The following is a 20,207-nucleotide window of genomic DNA, read 5'->3' on the forward strand; positions in this document are numbered from 1 at the left end:
TGCTACTTCCACTGTATTTTATTTCTTAAAGTAAGCCACATAAGCCAAGCCTGATTTTATTGTTAAAATACTACAAAAAGGCTTAAATTTGGAGTTTATGGCTCATTGTGGTATGCTAATAAACAACCAACCAGAGTCTACCCTCTTGTCCTAAATGATTTATATCCTTATCAAGTAAAAAAATATGTTCATCCTCCAGGCTGTCTAAATGCCTTATCCCATGATTTATGATATCACACTGGAACTTGAGATGTGTATATCACTATCTAAGTCAATTCTAGGAATAGATAAGTTTTCTCAAATATAGTTTTTTTTTTAAATCTGAAGAACAGTGTACAAGAGCAAAACAAAAAAGACAATCTGTGCTTAAACATAGTATACAAGGATGACAGAGGAATAAGCTAACTGCAAAAGACATTGCCATTAAAAATAAGTGGGAGGAGTATAATAGGTAAACTTCTAGACACCTAGAATAATTACTCACGAATCTTTAGTACTCAATTATGATCTTCGGAAGTGATTTGTCATGAAAAGAGTTTTTGTTTGCAATTCAAAATGTTTCTACTCCTGCCTTGCCCCTAGGAGTTTTGGAATTCAATACTTTTCATTTTAAAATTTATACATCCCTTTTAGTACAAGTGATGCAATTATTTTTAAAAATTTTGTGGGCTTCCAGTGTATTTGATTATAAGGGACTCCCTTAGGGGAGAAAGAAATGACAGTTACTATCTCCTTCAGTTTGTTGGTCCAGCACTGTGGACCAGCACTCCCAGACTTCGTAGATAGCCTGACATATTCATGTTCTAAGACATACTCTTAATAGAATTCCAAGGTAATTTGAAATCTTTTGTCTTGTGGAGAGGGCCTATAAGGCAACGCTTTAACTCAGCCTGATATCAGAACAAAAAATCTTAGATTACCTTGACCACAACATCATATTTAACTGGGAGTGACCTGATACTGATCTTGGCCTTGAGGCAATTTTTATTTGGGAATCTTTTTTTTTTAGTAATATTGTATATGAGAAATAGCATTATTTTTCAACAGAACAAGTCCTAATTATTTTATGTACTTTACTACTTTGAACATTCAACATTTTCTTCTTTAGCTCATTTATCTCCTCTCATACTTAATTAGAAGCAACTAAAAGAAATTACTTGGTACTTTTACAATCTGTCTGGAAATCTAATAAGCCAAGTCCAAAACTTTAGTAAGTGCCCTATTGTTTGTGTTTTACAGAGGATAAAATCATTAATTTTACTGCCAATATACAACTCAAATTCTCTTCTCTCCAGCCTCTCATAGTCATTTCCACCCTGCCTTTTCAGCCTTCACTAACAGTCTATGCCTAAAACCTTTGCTAAACGTCTGATCTCAAAGTTAAGCATCCTCGTTTCTTGCAGCAACACTGTTTGATAGCAATTTTTAATGTGGTTCATTTTTGCTCTGAAATAAAATCCACTAATACGTATTGCCTTAAGAAAGCAATGATCTTGCTGGGTGCCATGGCAGACACTCATAATTGCAGTCCTTGGGAAGCTGAGACAGGAGGATGGCAGGATAACTTAGACCCTGTTTCAACATTAAAAGAACATAGGGGTTGAGAGTATAGCTCAGTGGTAGAACACCCCTACATTCAATCCCCAGTGCCACACATGCACATACTCACCTACGCATGCATATTCACAAAGAAAATAATCATCATACTTTTCTGGATTCTTCCATCTGTGCTAGGCTCAACTCCTAGTTCTTTGGACTGTCTTGCTTGTGGTTATGCAAGCAGCTGCATTTAGCCAATAGGTTTCTGCAATCTTAGTTCAGCTGTGACACTGAGACAGCTGGATGTTTTTTTCTCTCCATCCAAATACTTTTTAGGCATCATTGTCCCAATCTCATCTCTTCATCTGTTCATTCCACTTGGAAACTCCATCAAGACAGATAACGTTAAAGCATAGAAAATCAACGAAATTAGGTTGGCTTTATAGGGTTTAGACCCAGTGTGGACACAGTATATTACAGAGCTACATTTAGTTGGCTAGAACATATAACTGGTCCATCATATATTCTAGAAGAAGAGTAGGAAGGAATAGTATTTATTTATGGTTTACTGAAGTTAACCAGTACAATGGACTAATACAATTATATAACCAGGATAACCAAGGAAAACATCAAGAAAATAAATTACTGTAGCTTTTGAAAATAAACAAGCACTTTCTAGTTTTGTTTGTGGCTATGCTAGGATTTAGAAGACAAAGTGGGAGTAAACATGGGTTAAAATAGTGTACAAAAATATTTACCATTGAAATGCTCTTGCTTTATGTTGAAAAAAATCTTTAAAAGTACATTTTTAAATAACAAAAAATTTAAAGTGACCTCTATAAATCCCGCTTAGAGTTAATAGTTACTTTCAAAACAACAATTACTTTTAGCTACTAAATAATAATTTTAGTGCTCTTCTTGTTCTTTTATTGGCATATTGAGAACAGTTGTTGATTGAAACAGAGATAAGTAAACAAATTAAGCTGTTCTCTGGTAAATAGAAATGAGACATCTACTGTATAAATCTAGAATGAAACAATCAAGTCATTCATGTTACCTCTAAAATGTCAGTTGAAACAAATGAAATCAAAACAAACTGTGAATCCTATAAATAAACACATTAATGGCTTGTCTCAAGAGTCAACAGGAACATTAAAGATGAATGGCAACACCTGATTATGCATTGCTAAAATAGAAAGTGGCATCTTATGTCCTGTTGGATAAAACAGTACATTATTCCAATTTTCACAAATATTTTTAAAGGATTCATACTGAGTTTGCAATGATTTCATAATTTTCCATCTTGATTGCATGCTGTGACTTAAATATAAGTGTGGGCTAATGGAACAAAAAGGGAGAAAATAATCCCCACATTACTACAAAAACACAGAAAAACACACAGATATAATTCTGCGTTACATTTCCATTCAACCATTCTTCTTTCGTTTTTATGTAACAAAATGTTCATCCAAATCTGGATTCTCAGAATTATATATATTGAAGATGCCTTACTCAATCCTGCTTCAGACACTAATAATTTCAGTGTTCAAAAAAATGAATAAACTCCAAAAACCATGACATTATTTTTGGAAAACATTTTAGCAAGAATTTATAATATAGCTTATTAACACAACTATTATGCAAAGTAATTGATTGCTATTAGTTTCAATACAATTGATCTTTTATCTGAAAATAAAACCCTATTCTTTAATGCTACTAAATTCTCAGTGTTTTGTGAGTGAGAAAACAGTGAAATTTTAGACATTTATTTATTGTTACACTAATACAAGGTTTTGCTATGCATGCCATTTTTAAGAGAGATTATTGCTGATAATGAAATATATATGTCTTTTGGGGGGCTGATACAGGAAGTTCTATTTGATCATTAGGTAGGATTGTTTTAGAATCAGTGCTTGCAATGATGAATTTTAAAGCTTCTCGCCTATCAGTCAGTGACAGCATGTCTCAGATATCAGACTGCTGTCATAGTATCACAGTGATTATTTTCAAGTTACCCATACTTGAAGATCCAAAGTAAAAAGGTAGTAATACTGAAAATGTTATTATAGTTTATTGCTATAATTATGCTCTAATATTACTGTTATTAATCTCTCACTGTGACTAATTTATAAAGTAAACTTTATCACAGGTATGTGTATAGGAAAAAATCACAATATATAGAGAGGCTGGTACTACCCATCATTTTATGAATCCACTAAGGTTCTTGGAATATAACCTCAGCAGATAAGGGGGGGTCACGAAATGCTACTCCCATCACCACCATTCCAGCAATGCTTTAACCCCAGCCAAAAGAGTTATGGCAGCAAAAGTTGATTTTAGTTCATATTTTTCTGGTGCTGAAACCAGCAGCAAATCCTTCTTAGAGGTCTAAGCTTAAGTTTTATGGCATCTCCTTCCTTTATTTCTCTCCAGGCTAATCAAACACTTCCCTGAGATGATGTCTCTGTATCACAGTGTTCTCTTTTTTACCCTTTTTGGCCAGTAATTTTCCATATAAAATCCTCTCTGCTGAAGTAACTGGTGTTTTTTCTGAATGTTGACTGGATCCTTAGCTAAAAATCAGTATATTTTCATTGATATCAATGAAATAGAATCATGACATAGCATGGGAAATATAGGTTTTTTAAAAAAATTCCATAAAAAAAGGATTAAATCCGGTGCTTAGGAATCTCTCCTTTAAAAGTTTCTATGGGCTGGGCGTGGTGGCGCACACTTGTAATCCCCGCGCTTAGGAGGCAGAGACAGGAGGATCGCACAGGTTCAAAGCCAGCTGCGCTGGCTTAAGAGACCTTGTTCCCAAATTTTAAAAAGTATAAAAATAGGTCTGGGAGTGTACCCCGGAGGTAAAAAGGGTTTCCAGGAACCCCAGTACAACCAAAAAAAAAAAAAAGTTCCTGCATTTGCTATTTGGCACTGTTAAAATATGAACAAAAAAAATATATATAATTTTCTTAGAAATCTAGAAAAGAAAAATTTTTTCAACTGATTGTCTATATAAAATATAAATGGAATAAAAATTTTAATCCAATCCTCATTCTAAATACTTAAACATTAAAATATTGCTCTACAGTTTTTTTATTTTATTGGTCCATTAACCAATAAATTAACCAATAAATAATAATTAACTCCTATCCGGTTTGCCAACATCATTTGTTGAAGAGGCTTCTATTTCTTCCAGTGTATGTTTTTGGCCCCTTTGTCAAAAATCATTTGGCACTTATGCAATTCCCACCCCATTCCCTTTTCCTCCTTCCTTCTCATGTTTGGCTTAGTGACTGACTTTGATATTTTTGTGAATGAACATCATATACATTAGGGAATTTCCTTTCCCATACTTCTCAATAGGTTGCCTTATTTGCTCATCTATGGTTTCTTTTTCCTCCTATGATGCTTTTTGTTCACTAGTAATTAACTTTGATATATTTGTGAATGTATATTAGGGAATTTTCCTCTTTCCCCTTCCCATCCCCCTCAGTTTGGTCACCTTATTTGCTCATCTATAGTTTCTTTTTCTTTGTCTAGGGTTTCTACTATGACTCTTTTTTCCCCTAATTTCTGCATATTAGGGGAAGCATATAATTTTTTTTCTTTATGTGACTCACTAGTCTCACTTAGCAAAATGTTCTCCAGTTCCATTCATTTCCCTGTAAATGACATACTTTTGTTTATCTTTATGGCCGAGTAAAATTCCATTGTGTACATATTCCATAGTTTTGTAATCCATTCATTTGTTGATAGATATTGTAGTTGGTTCCATAATTTAGCAATTGTGCATTGTTCAGCTATGGACATAGATACACATGAATTAGTATGGTAGTTTGGTTTCCATACTTTTGGGTATATATCCAGAAGTGGTATTGCTGAATCATATGGTAGGTTCATTTTCATTCTTCAGAGAATCCTCCATATTGTTTTCCAAAGTGGTTGCACTAACTTGCAATCCCACCAACAATGTATTAGAGTTCCCACTTCTCCACACCCTTGCCAGCATTTGTTGCTGTTTGTGTTTTAAAAGATTGCCATTCTAGATGGAGTTAGGTGAAATCTCAGAGTAGCTTTGATTGTCATCTCTCTGATTGCTAATGAGGTTTAGCGTTTTTCACATATTTAGTGGCATTTGAATTTTTTGTGGTGTCTATTAAGTTTACTTGCTCAGTTTTTAAGTTTTTTTTTTTTTTTTACTGCTGCATTTGTTGAGTGTATTGTATGTTCTAGATATTAGTCCTCTATCAGAGAAACAGTTGGCAAAAATTTTCTCCCATTCTGTTGGCTCTCTATTGAGTTTCTTGAAAGTTTTCTTTGATGTGCAGAAGCTCTTCACTTCAATGCAACCCCACATATTGATCTGCCTTTTTGTTTTGTGTGTGTTTGGGGTATTCTTGAGAAACTTTTTACCTGTGCTTATGTGTTGCAGTGTTGTACCTATGTCCTCTTCAAGGGGCTGCAAAGGTCTCTGCTCTGATTTTCAAGAATTTAATCCATTTATCATTAACTCTTGTGCAGGGTGAGAAAGTGGGGTTTATATCCGTTTTTCTGTATATTGTTAATAAGTTTTGCCAACATTATTTGTTGAAGAGGGTTTTATTTTTCCATTATAGGTTTTTGCCTCCTTTGTTAAAACTCAATTGGCTCGATGCAAAAAATAAAAAATTATTTCTGAGTCTTCTATTCTTCTCCATTGGTCTGTGTATTTGGTTTTGTGACTATTACATAAAACATAAGATCTACCTTCTAGTTTGTTTTTCACACACATGTTTTTTTTTTTTTAAGACTTTATTCTATACAGAGAGATTATTTTATAAAATACCAACATGTGTTAATACAAAATATCTGAACTTCAGCTGGGTAGGTAAGGCAACTGAAATATATGTCCATGATGTAATAAAGGTAAAGTAGCAGGGAAGGTATTATTAGGGCCTCACATGTTTTGAAACTCTGGTTCAAGAACAAAATTTGAACCAAAATATTATACACTTTTCACATTCTTGTTTCAGAACCTCTTTGAAGTGGATGTGATCTTTAATACTGTCTTCAAACTAAGGTGCCCTCACCTTAAAAAAAAAAAAACACTATATTTTTATGGACAATTTGAGGCAGAGTAAGATTGAAGGTGCGTGTGCCTTCTGGTGGAGCTCCCTCAGTTCTGTTCTTTCTGTAGTCTTTACCCTTTGACATAGTAGAATTACAGGATTTTTTTCCCAAAGGTATAATAAATTAATTTATCATTTGCCATAAAATTATTTAACTCCTTATATTCACTTATTTATGGAATAAACATTAATGAATATCATCTCTTGTGAAATTCTACCTTTTAAAAATTTTTTGTAAGAAAACTTTTCCAGTCTTTAAGTTTTTCTTTTAGTGATTTTTCTCTTGTCTAACTTTCATATGTATTCTTTTTTCAAGTTCTGCATTTGTTGCAATCCTCTTGCCGTTTTTATATATTTATTGGAAGATTAATTCCTCCTAACATGATAACTCTATAGTCCAGTAAAAATATTACTTTTGAGATTACCATTCCTTTATGTTGGAAGTAGACTTTTTTCAGTTCAGTAACTTTAAGCAATCAGTTTTATCTACCTTTTGAATAGACATTTTTCCTGAGTTTTTAGATTACGTGATACTATAGATCCTATTATACTATAGTTATCTATGGTTTCACATCTATGTCACTGGCCTCTAATTTTATATCTTCATTCTTATTTTTCTCTTTCATCAGATTTCTATTTGATGAAGGATTTAAGGGATTCTTTGGGACTTTCTCAAACTATTTTCATTGCATAGATAAAACTACCCAGTTATTGCATATATCTTATATTAAAACTTACCATTGTGCTCACTTTGGCAGCACATATTAAAAATTGGAACGATATAGAAAAGATTAGCATGGCTCTTGCACAAGAATAGCATGCAAATTCATGAAGCAATCTATATTTTTGAAGTTCACAGTCATCTTCAGGACGAATGAATTCCTAGTCTGAGCCCAGTGAAGACTGTTAATTCCTCAAGAAAATTATCAATGATTGATAGTTTTCTATGTGTTAGAAACTGGTAAGATAATGATGGTTAATAAACACCTTAATCTCAAAGAGATTCTAAAAGATACCAACCAGCAAGTAATTAAAATATTCTGTAATTAATTTTACAATTAAGGAATGTTAATTTTAATAATATGAAGGAAAAATTCAAATTGTCAATGATATTGTATATATTATAATATTTTATAATCCTTTATTCAATTTTAAGCAAAAAAGCAAAACTATTATAATCTTATACTAGTTTTAACATAATTACAATTAGCTTTTTTTTCTTTTGTACCTTATAATCACAAATACAGTTTTTTATTCTTCTAAGTTAAAGGTTGGCATATTTTCTCCATTGAGAATAGCATTTAGACCTATAATAGACACATAATAGGTGTTAAGTAAAATTTTCTTTCCCTTTCCTTTAATATTCATTTAATCTGAAAAGTGAATCTACCTATAGCTACTATTTATATAAAAGTAAAGTCTAATTAGAATTAAAATGTTCTTAAAATGTGAAATAAACTCTCATTTGATTTGAAAATTCTGGAAGTAAAGGCAAAAATGAGTTGGGATAATATACATATAGAGAATATTGATAGTGGATTCTTACAGATATTATAAAAAATTCACCGTTATCAAATTTTTCTTTTCATATAACCTTAAGAGCTTAAATTAGATACTTTTAATCATTTCATGTTTGGAACAGTTTTAGATTTGCCCAAAGCTGAAAAAAAGGTATAAATATATTTTATACCTACAAACATACAGACTTCCCTCTGTTATTATCAACATACCATCTCAGAATAGAACATTTGTCACAACTGATAAATGTATACTGACACATCATTATCACTCAAGGTTTGTATCTTACCCTAGGGTTCTCTCTGGTTATTGCACATTGTATGAGTTTGGACAAATTTACAATGACATGTATCCACCACAAAATTATCAGACAGAGTAGTTTTGATGCCAGAAAATCCTCTGTGCTTGACCTCTTCACTTTTTACTTCTTTCTCCCTTTTGGCAACCATGGTTGTTTTGTTTGTTTGTCTTTTTCTTTTTTAATGTACCATAGTTTTATCTATTAAGATCACACAGCATGCAGTCTCCTCAGATTGTTTTCCTCCACTTTAGCAATATGCATTCTGCATTTCAGTTTTCTCCATGTTCTTTCATGGCTTGATGGCTCATTTTATTTAAGGCTCAATGATTTCACATTGTTTGCAGGTACCATACAAGAGCTTTCCTTACCTGAAGTTTTGTTTCTCACAGCTTCAGTTACCTGAGGTAAATCACATTCCAAAAATGTTAAAGGAAAATTCTTTAGAAATAATCATCATATGTTTTAAGTAACCTTTTTACAATAGCTTATTATATTTTATAATTATAATGTATAATTTTTAACTTTCAACTTTGTTTACATTGTTTGCTGCTTTGTTTTTTGCCTTCTGCTATGCCTTATACTTTATGCTTGAAAGCCAAAAAAAAAAAAAAATCTGCTGTAGAAAGTAACTGCCAAGCATTCTATTATTGTCCACTCTTTAATAATATTGTACCTTTGGGTTGCGAATTCAAAAGTGATTCTCAGAGCCAGGCGTGGTGGCACATGCTTGTTATCCCAGTGCTTGTGAAGCTGAGATAGGAAGATCTTGATTCTCAGCCAGCCTCAGCTACTTAGCCCTCTGCAACTTAGTGAGACCTTATTCCAAAATAAAGACTAAAAAAAAAAAAAAAAAAATAGGGCTGGAGATATAGCTCAGAGGTAGAAAAAACTGATATTTAGAGAGGGCTGCGTTTGGGCATTTTCATTCTGCAGGTCATTTGGGCCCTAAGAAAACCTCAAATTGTTTAGTTCTGGTTACTTTCTTCTGTAGGAAGAACTTATTAAGAAGAAAAGTACTCCAGCGTATTTCATATTGACCATTTTTTTTTCACACCCTGCTATAAGCATGAAGGTTTTTTTGTTTTTCCCTTCAATGTTCTGTAGACAGAAATCTGAATGAATTTCTCAAGGTAAAATTTACACAAGTATACCCACTGCTCATGATTGAGCTGCCCTAAAGTTTTTATTTCTCAAATATGTTCACACTGAGTTTTCAGCTACACATCAATGACAACTTAGGTATTTCTATCCAAGCATTACTTTTCAGGTAGTCCTTTCTTAGTGCATTTATGTGGGAAACTGTTTTAAGTCTAAAAATATTGACTCAAGAATATATGGCTAGTTGCTTGCTTTGACAGAAGCTTTTCTTGAGGGAACTGAAGACAGTGACTTCAATGCTGCTTTGCTTTCTAGCTATTTTTTTTCCTATTCTATACACCTTTTTTTCGCTTTGTTTAGAGGTGGAAGAACACTTAAAGGAGGTTTCTGTCTTCAGTTTTAGCCACTCTTGCAAAAGTTGTCAGTTAATTTATATTCTAAAGCATACCTAACTCAATGCTCTACTCCTTAGCCAGAGACAATTAACGATTTGGTGAGCTGGCCTTAATTCTGTAAACTTGTAATAGAAGGAAGAGCTCAGCTTTGTTTGGAGAGTTTGGCTCTCTTGCCTTCTTCCCTCAAGAGCATTTTTTCATCATGTCATCCCATGCCTTGCCAGGACAGAGCCCACTAAGCTTATATTCAATAAATGGTGATTCCCTATATTGGCCTATCAATCTCTCCAATTATAAGAGATATTTTTCCTTGCCAATTCATTTATTTCATGGTTTTAATACAGATTGTTCACTTGTATTTAAATGTAGGTAGTGGTAGTGAACATTTCTAATATTTATTTATTTATTTATTTATTTGCAGTGGTGGGTATGGAACCCAGGGCCTCACACATACATGCTAGGCAAACTCTCTACTGCTGAGTGATGCCCTCACTCCCAAATCGTTGATTTTGAATTTTAGCTTGTTCAGGATTTTACATGTTGTTAGAATGAAGGAGTGAGTCTAAGACCTGATACTGATACCTTCCAAACTTAAAAGCATTTAATTCCATAACATTTTATCAATATGTAAAGTGTTAGAAACTTCTAATTAGATTATACTCATACACATACTTATTTCCTAACTAAATTTACATGTGCATATCAAGTTAAATTCAAGTAAATCACTTATATTATTTGCTCTTTCACAAATATTGAATAAAGATTTGAATTAGTTACTAGATCGGTAGGCAAAACCTGAATAAGTTTATTGCTGAGCCTTTCTCGATTACATAAACCTATATCTGTGTCTTTTTATTTCTTGTCTTATCTAGCAATTCTCAAAATACTTGGTAGAGGCTATTAAATTATAATAAAAATTATGAACAAAAAATTTAATTAAAGAATAAAGCAGATGCCTAAGCCTAAAAGGAATAAAAAATAAAATACATATTTGTCTGTTTTTAGTTTTGAAAAAAGTGAATACATTCCTTTAGTTCAATTTAGTAAAATAACTATTACATACATTATGAAATACAGGGGCTTTCTTAATGCAACCACACTCTTTTCTGTAGTAGAGTTTTATTGTAAAAACAGTGAAGAACCGCAATGAACTTCTACTACCAAATATTTCCAATGTTGATAAATTCAAGTTCAACAATGAATAAAATAAATTCAATTTCAACAATGATGAATTCAAGTTACCAGAGATGTTTTCTTTTCTAGTAACAATGATTAGATAAAGTAGATTATCTAATTAAGTTTTCATGAATGATTTGAATCACACATGAAGATAAGAAAAATTCAAAATAGTAATACTAACTCATTTTTCTCTATATTTTAATGAGTTATTTCTTTCTTAGAAAAAACATTCCTAAGTGTATGCAACTTAAAGTCAATTTATTTTAGAGCTTATGATTCCTTAAAGATGACTAATTAAAATAGTTATCTAAAACTCATGTAAGACAACCCTGGTTTAGACAGAAGAGGCCAAATTGAGATGGTAATTTTCTTTTCCTCTATCAATGTCACATGCTGTAAGTAGCTCATAAGGACTTTTAAACCTAGCTCAGTCATCTAACCAATAAAAGCTATACATTATCTGCTTCTTTGGGAATTATCTCACTTATGAAGGAAGAAAATAAAAGTCAATTTTATAAATGTTAAGGGCCTTAAAAATAACCTATATTTGTATAATATTTTATTGTAATAACTTTTCCCTCATTTTAAAATTCTCAAGCATGGAGATATTTATTGAAAATACAAATAAAGTGTTACTTGATACTGATTTTTCTAGGTCTATGAAGAATGTCATTGGTATTTTAATAGGAATTGCATTGAATCTATAGATCACTTTTGCAGAATGGCCATTTTGATGATATTTATTCTGCCTATCCATGAGCAAGGGAGATTTTTCCATCTTCCAATGTCTTCTTCAATTTCTTTCTTTAGTGTTATTTAGTTTTCATTGAAAAGGTTTTATATATCTTTGGTTAGGTTTATTCCTAGGTATTTTATTGGTTTTGAGGTTATAGTGAATGGAAATTTTTCTTTATTTCTTTCATTGTGGTTTCATTTTTGACATTCTTCATAGACCTAGAAAAATTAGTCATGAATTTTATATGGACAAAGAAAAGATCCAGAATAGCCAAAGCAATCCTCAGCAATAAAAACCAGGCAGGAGGCATTACAATCCGGGACTTCAAATTATACTATAGAGCATTAGTAGTAAAAACAGCATGGTATTGGCACAACAACAGGCAGACTGACCAGGGAATAGAGTGGAAGAAAAAGAAACAAATCCACACATCTATAGTCAATTGATCTTTGACAAAGGGCCAAACATGTATGGTGGAAAAAAGGCAACCTTTTCAACAAATGGTGCTAGGAGAACTGGCTATCCATTTGCAGAAAGATGGAACTAAATCATTACCTCTCATCTTGCACAGGAATAAACTTGAGATGGATCGAAGACTTAGAAATTAGACCAGAGACTGTGAAGTTATTAGAGAAGGGCACAGGCTCAACACTACAACATATAGGTGCAGGCAGTAATGTTCTCAACAAGACCTCCAAAGCACAGGAAATTAAAGCAAGAATTAACTAGTGGGTTAATTAACCAGAGGATGTGGATAAAGAGGAACTCTGTTACACTGTTGGTGGGAGTGCAAACTAGTTCACCTGCTATGGAGGTCAGTGTGGATATTCCTGGGAACATATCCACCATATTATCCAGCTCTACCACTCCTGAAAACTTTTCCAAAGGGGTTTAAATCAGAGAACTACAGTAACACATATATACCTCTGTTCATAGCAGCACAATTCATAATAGCAAAAATATGGAACCAATCTAGGTCTCCATCAACAGATGAATGGTTTGCAAAACTATGGCAAATACACACAATGGGTGCTATTTTTTAAATTTTTTATTGATGCATGATAGTCACATACTTTGCCTTCTCCCTTAAATGTATCTTTGTAGTAGTAGTAAATTGATGAGAAGTAATGTGTTTACTTTTTGAGTCAACCTAATTCAAAGTATTATAAGTGATCAATTATTAATTTCTTTTACATAACTAGCAGCCGAAGTTCATTCATTACTATGTATTACTGGATGATTTGAGGAGAATGATTTCCATAGTAATATTTAGCTTCCATAGTAATATTTAGCTTTTCATTTATATTTGTATTATTTATTACACTTTCAGACATTTCTCTTTTTCAATCCTCACATATCTATTTATGATGCATAGCACAACATTTACAGATTTTTATATCAAATTTCATTGTTTTTTGCTCACATTCAAGGTCTTTTGGAGGGATGAAAAAGGCTAAATTTCAGTATCTACTACATTAATAAAGAATCTATAGTAATTATGATAATTAAGAAATAGGGATTATATATATATATATATATATATATATATATATATATATATATATATTTGTCCTAAGATTAGGTATATATTTTCTGCTTTATTTTATATTAAATAATCTGATTCATGTAGCTTAACAGATATAAACTATTAAACATTTGCATAATAATAAAGGTGTTCAAGATAAATTAACAGAATGTATCTACTGCTGAGTGTGGTGGTGCAATCCTGTCATCTCAGTACTCTTCTTATACAGGGGTAAAGTGGTGAGAATGATTTCTCATCAGAAACCATGAAAATAAACTACATCAATACTCACCTTGTTATCTTTCCAAAGGAGCTGAAAGCAGTATACTATAGTAATACATGCACATCTATTTTTATAGCAGCACAATTCACATTAGGCCGATTATGAAACTAAACCATCATCAGAAAATGAAATGTGGTTTATATATAGAATCACACCAGGTGCTGTGTACATGTACATTTGCATCACTTTGAGTCTCACTATGATGTATAATACATCAATAAAAGTCTATTAAAAAGAAGAAACCATGAAAACCACAAGAAATTTAAATAATTTTGTGTGTGTGTGTGTGTGGCACTGGGGTTCCTGGAAACCCTTCTATCTCCAGGCTACATTCCCAGACCTATTTTATGTTTTTATTTGGAAACAGGGTCTCTTAAACCAGCGCAGCTGGCTTCAAACCAGTGCGATCCTCCTGTCTCCGCCTCCCAAGTGCGGGGATTGTAAGTGTGCACCACCATGGCCGGCTTAAATAACATTTTTAAATGCTTAAAGAAAAACAAAAAAAGGTAAAATATAAAAAAGGTCTAGGACAAAACCTTACCCCAGAGCTATATCTAGTGAAAAACTATACTTCAAAAATCACATTAAAATAAATGTTTTTTTCAGATTTAAAAAAGGAAGAAAATTCTGCAATACAAAACTACTAGCAAAATAAAAATTGCCTGTGGAGTTTATACTGAATACAGTAAAATACATATGACGATTTTAAAATGAAATGAAAAATAAAATATGCATATATGTGATTGCATAATTTTTATATTTTATATAAAGTGATACAATATTAAATGTATATTAACTCAGACAATTTAAATAACTATCAAATATTTAGAATATCCATTACTAAAGCAGTGCAAAGAACCATATATTCAAAGATAATAAGAAAATGAAATGGTAATTCCAATGTAACTTTTTTGTGATACTGGGGTTCCCCCAGGGGCATTCTACTTCCAAGTTACACCCCTATTCCTATTTTTTATTATTTATTTTGAAACAGGGTCTCACTGAGTTGCAAAGCACTTTACTAAATAGCTGAGGCTGGCCTTGAACCTGGATTCTCCTGTCTCCCCATCCCGCATGCTGGGATTACAAGTTTGTGACACCATGCCTGGCTCAAATTTTTAAAAATATTTTTAAGGGGGAAAGAAATATGAAACTGAGAAAATATCAGAAAATAGTAAGATGGCAGATCAAATGTATACATATTTACAATTCTAGTAAATATATATGAATTAAGCAAATTTAATAGAAATTGTGAAGCTGTGTTTAAAAGTATTAATTATATTTTGTCTACAGGTGATAGGCTTTAAATAGACTAAAAGCAAGTTAACATAAAATATGTCTTGAATGCAATAAATATAATCATTCTAGAATTGTTGATAAGATAGATCCAAAGGTAATATTACCCAAGATGTGAAGAAATATAAGACTCAATTCATAAGGGTAAAATAGCAATTATACCCATTATACAATTAAATATAGCTTCCAAATACATTTTCATTTAAAATTACTTAGAATACCTAAAGACCACTATCAACCACTGGATATAGATTATATTTACAAAACATTGTATCTATCAATGGCAGAATAAATAGGTTTTTTTTTCCATTTATATTTGGCATACTTACCAATCTGACTGAATACTGGGCTCTGAGTAGGTTTTAGAAAAATTTTAGTCGGGTGTGGTGGCACGCACTTGTAATCCCAGCATTCGGGAGGCTGAGACTGGAGGATCGTGGTTCACGGACAGCCTCAGCTACTTAGTGAGGCCCTCTGCAACTCAGTGAGATCCGGTTTCAAAATAAAGAATAAAAAATAGGGCAGAGGGTGTAGCTCGGAGGTTGAATGCCCCTGGGTTCCATCCCCAGATGCCAAAAAAAAAAAAAAAAAAATTAAACCTAAAAACCATATTAATTATGTAAATCTGGCCAAAAGTAAAATGGTTATACAATAATATGGTATGGTACCACAAAATATTAGAAAAATAAACTTTTAAATAACTGATCAAAGATGAAATTATAAGGTCTGTTAGCAAACAGTTTGAAATGGATGATGATGGAAACATGTCACAGTGCACAGAGTGCAGTTAAAGCAATGCCAGAAGAAATCCTGAGTGTCAGTGCTTATACAACAGAGAAGGCCATCTAAAGTCAGTGCTCTGCTCCCACTCAAGGGAGTAGACAAAAGCAAATATAAGAGAATCTAGGGAACAAAGAAAAAGAATTCTAAAGATAGGAAACCTATACAATAGAATGGAAAAAAGGTACAGTAAATTAACGAAACTCTAAACTGGTTCTTTTAATAAGATGATAAGCCTCTGTCCAGACAAAACACACTAATTATACTGGTAAGATAAACTGCTGTAATTTTTCCAATATTAAAGAGATCATTTTATTTTGTTTTATACTTTTAATTTTTTTGTGTGTGTGGTACTGGGACTTTAACCCAGAAGCATTAAACCTTTTAGGTATAACCCTATCCTGATTTTATTTCTCATTTGAAAACAAGGTCTCGCTAGGTTGATCAGTCTCACTACTTGATGAGGCTGATCTCAAACTTTTGATCCCCCTGTCTCAGCCTCCCAAGTACTGAAAATACAAGCATGCATCACCATCTACAGATAAAAAGATCCTTTGAAATAGCTATACCAATTAAAAATGGAATTCACAATAAGAAAAAATAAAGAAATTTCCAGAGGCAAATTAATGTCTTGGAGAATTCTACAAAACTGTTGATTTAATTTTACACATTAACTTTCAGAATAAAAATTACTAAATAATATTTTTAAATTTGTTTTATATAGTGAGTACTATTATAACACAAAATCACAGAAAAACAATACAGAAGGGGGATGAAATGAAAAAAGCATACCTATATTTGTTATGAATATATACAAAACTTTAAAAAAGATATTAGCAAGTAGAATTCTGCGATGTATAATTATATACCATAACCAAATAGGGTTTTTTTTTAAAAAAAAAAACAACAAAGATTTCAAGGTTGGTTCAGTGTAATTCATTATATCATCAACTAAAATAGAAAAAAAATTACCTGATATTTGACTTAAGGAAAAGCATTTTTAAAAATCCAACATATAGGCCAGGCATGGTTGTGCACACTTGTAATCCCTGTGCTTGGGAGGCAGAGAAAGGAGGATCACTCAGGTTTGAAGCCAGCCTTACTAGCTTAAGAGACCCTGTTTCCAAATTAAAAAGTATAAAAATAGGTCTGGGAGTGTAGCCCAGAGGTAGAAGGGTTTCCACGAACCCCAGTACCATTAAAAAAAATCCAACATATATTCATGGTGAAAACTAAAAACAATGAGAAGTAAGGACCATCTTTAACTATATCTAACATTATAAGAAGAATGGCTGTTTTACCCCTAGTGTTATGAATAAGACAAAAATGTTTTCTCATTACTCTTATTTAATTGGATTTTCTAAACAGCGCAATAAAGCAATTAAAGGAAGCTGAATATGAGTAGAAATTATTAAATAAAACTTTTTCTATTTGTTGATGACATGATTATGTAGAAAATCTCAAAGTGTCTAGAATATTCACTAAAACATGATTTTAGTACATCACATAAAATGGGATAAAAATTGGATTTCTATAAAAATGGTCCTTTCTCAAGTGGTCTCTTAAGAAACTAGAGAGTAATAGTGGGCACTCATTTATAAATAATTGTATAACTAATACAACCAATAACCAATACAAAAAAGTTTGCATAAACAAAAAAGAACGTAATTCAGGCTCTAGAAAATGAATGTTCACACTGAACAGAAATTTCAGTGGCAGAAGAGAGGATTAGGAGGCTTTATTACTCCAAGGAAGTCCTATGAACACAATGTAAGACCCAGGCATGGTGGCCTGCACCTGTAATCCCAGTACATGGGAGGCTGAGACAGGAGACTCACAGGTTCAAGGCCAGCCTCAGAAACTTAGTACATGTTAGCAAGACTCTGTTTCAAAATTAAAATTAAAAATAAAAAGGGCTGAAGGTATAGCTCAGAATTGCCCTGGGTTTTATCTCCAGTACAAAGAGAGAAAGAAAGAAAGAAAGAGAGAGAGAGAGAGAGAGAGAGAGAGAGAGAGAGAGAGAGAAGAAAGAAAGAAAGAAAGAAAGAAAGAAAGAAAGAAAGAAAGAAAAGAAGGAAGGAAGGACATGAAGCAAAAAATGCAGAGTGTGATTCTTTTTAGTTTGGGATTTTGTTGTTATTGTTGCTGCTGCTACTGTTTTAATTTGACTAGATGACTTTTTTAAGATGAGATTGTAAATCATAAATATTAAAGTGAGAAAACTGGGCAGCATTAATTGTGGCTATACTGAAGGGCACACTTAGAAAAACATGAGAAAAATAAACTAATTGCTTTAAACAGAGGAGGGGTACATTATATAGATAAACATCTAGAAAAATTACTCTGGCAGGAATCTGGAAGATGGATTTGATAAGAAACATATCAGAGTCAATAAGGGAATTTATATTCTGCTAATACGGTAGGAATTTATGAAGACGAGAGCCACTACAGGAGTGAAACCGGAATGGAAAAGAGAAAACTTTCGAATTTTTAACTTGGGCTGTTTTCCTATAGGCCAATAATGTTGATCAAACAGACCTTGCCATTTGAGGAGGCATGTTGCTTGGCATAGATACACTATGCATTTTATTCATAAGTTCTTTAATAAATCTCAGGACATGGCAAATCCATGGACACATATTAGATGCTAGTATGTCTTGGTTTACAGGCTCACTGTAAGGAATTCCCTTATCTAAAAAATCAACTGGCTTCCACCTGTCATAAAGCTACAACAAAGAGTTACCCATCCCGTTAGAGGCCAGCTTGACCTCTGCTCTGCGGAACATTCTTGATACCTTTTGACTATGATAAGGCATCTCAACTTGTGGGGCATACACATTACAATTGCCCTTTGTCACTGTTCCACTTCTCATATGCTCTCCAGTGTGTGAATGATGAGTAATAAAGGATATTCTCTCCATAAGATTAAAAACTGAAGAAGAAAAAAACAACGTTTGCTGGATAAAGCAATCCCAGCAGTTTTTAAGTTCACAGCTTGAGGCTTACATAAAGTGGACTTGGCAGGATTTTGCTTAGAAGCTTCGGAATCAAACTTACTGGCCTGTGTGAAATTCGATTAACTGAAATCTCATCGGCCCTCTTGCTGACCACATCCCCCAAAAAGGCGGCTGGGCTCCTGGGCAGCTATGTGACAAAGCAGAACTGAGCCAGCTGTCAGCTTCCTCACAGAAGAAGACCCTCCAGAGTGGAGTACAACTCTCTTAACAAAGACATCTCTGCATCAGATCAGTGCCCAACCTCAGCCAGCCATGAACTTGCACCTCTTTGGTCCCCATTCAATCTTTTAACATCTAGTAAATGTAATCTGTTCTGGTGAAAGAGGATGATGATGTTGGCTTAAATTTTAGATATTTTGAATTGTAACACCTTTTAACAAAGTTAAGGCATGTTGAAAACCTAAAACAGGCACAGATGAATTTGAAAATAACCTATTGCCCTAATCAGAATAGTCTTAAAAAGACCTGACTGATTCTATACTTTATTCTGACAGCCAAATTATGGGCAAAAATATCAACTAGGGATATGAATACATAGCATCTCATAATATTTTTAAAAAGCCTTTAAAAAGGATGGCTGTTTCAAATGAGAGCTTATTTGAATATTTAGTCAACAATGAGAGGATCATTTTAAAGACAGTTAAACTTAACCCCTAAAGCCACGATTTTCAATTACCATGGCTTATTTAGAGGAAAGGAAATTATTCAATGGGAGTCATTACCCTTATTTCAGTAAGATCTTTTTCCCCTTGAATCTAATCAAGTCTCTTAAAAATTACAGCATAAAACACATAAAATTAGAAGAGAATTAAACTTCATGGAGTTTTCACTACTGTTTTTTATGATAAGTAGTTTCCATATTATATTTAAATTGGTTTGCATTTCTTTAAGGAATCATTAACATGCTGAGAACCAAATCATGTGGCTATAAACAGTTATTGTGACTTTTACTGGTTGCTAATGCTGCAAACATAAAATTTTCCTAGTCAATGTTTGGATGAAAGAGATATTATGATAATCTCAAAACCAGCGGGTTTAATAACAATTTTAACATAAAATTGTACAAAAATATCATTTTGTATAGCACAAATTACATGATGATTTAGCATGTTGCCTTTCATTCAAAAATAACTAAGGCAAAATTAATAATCAATGATTCATTCACTTGAGATTTACTGACATAAATTATAGTGACATAAGCAAGGTCATAGCTAAAAGATTCCAAGTCACATATTAAAACTATCCTCATTATTTTAAAAATAAATTACTATGTTATATGTATAAATATGCTAGAAAGAACATTTTTGTCTAACTTTTTACTTAGGCCAAGTTGAAATTATTATTTCATGTATTGTGAATGTTTCTCACCATTTAGGACAACATATAAGATATTTTATGATAATTCAACAAAAACTTGTATGCTGGCAAA

The 20,207-nt window shown here is 32.6% G+C and overlaps 1 pseudogene across 1 annotated transcript in view; it reads left to right on the forward strand.

Annotated features, from left to right (window-relative positions):
• Positions 1 to 20,207, forward strand: part of LOC308266052 (cleavage and polyadenylation specificity factor subunit 3-like) — a 146,320-nt pseudogene that overhangs the window by 40,145 nt on the left and 85,968 nt on the right. The gene's annotated exons all lie outside the window — the stretch shown is intronic.

The sequence above is a fragment of the Muscardinus avellanarius genome, assembly GCF_963383645.1.
Source record: "Muscardinus avellanarius genome assembly, chromosome: 8".
Classification (NCBI taxonomy): Eukaryota; Metazoa; Chordata; class Mammalia; order Rodentia; family Gliridae; genus Muscardinus; species Muscardinus avellanarius.